Raw genomic sequence first — 431 nt, 5'->3', positions numbered from 1 at the left:
TTCTTCTTCCGGGTCACTTGATAGAGAGGACTTACAATCAGACTGTAATTTGGAATATGCATTCTCCAAAAACCCCACAACACCTAAGAAAGCTTGTGTTTCCTTTTTGCTAGTTGGTGGAGACATGGCTGTTATTTTGTTGATCACATCTATTGGGATTTGACAATGTCCATCTTGCCATTTTATTCCTAAAAGCTGGATCTCCTGTGCAAGGTCCCTTGACTTTTTTTATTTTATGGCAAAACTGGCCTTCAGAAGGATTTGGACTATTTCCTTCCCTTTCTCAAAAACTTCTCCTGCTGTGTTGCCCCACACGATGATGTCATCAATGTATTGCAGGTGTTCTGGAGCCTCACCCTGTTCCAGTGCAGTCTGGATCAGTCCATGGCAAATGGTGGGGCTGTGTTTCCAGCCCTGGGGCAGTCGGGTCC

This window comes from Pygoscelis adeliae, unplaced genomic scaffold (genome assembly GCF_000699105.1).
Source record: "Pygoscelis adeliae isolate BGI_AS28 unplaced genomic scaffold, ASM69910v1 Scaffold145, whole genome shotgun sequence".
NCBI lineage: Eukaryota > Metazoa > Chordata > Aves > Sphenisciformes > Spheniscidae > Pygoscelis > Pygoscelis adeliae.
This window is presented reverse-complemented; position numbering follows the sequence as displayed.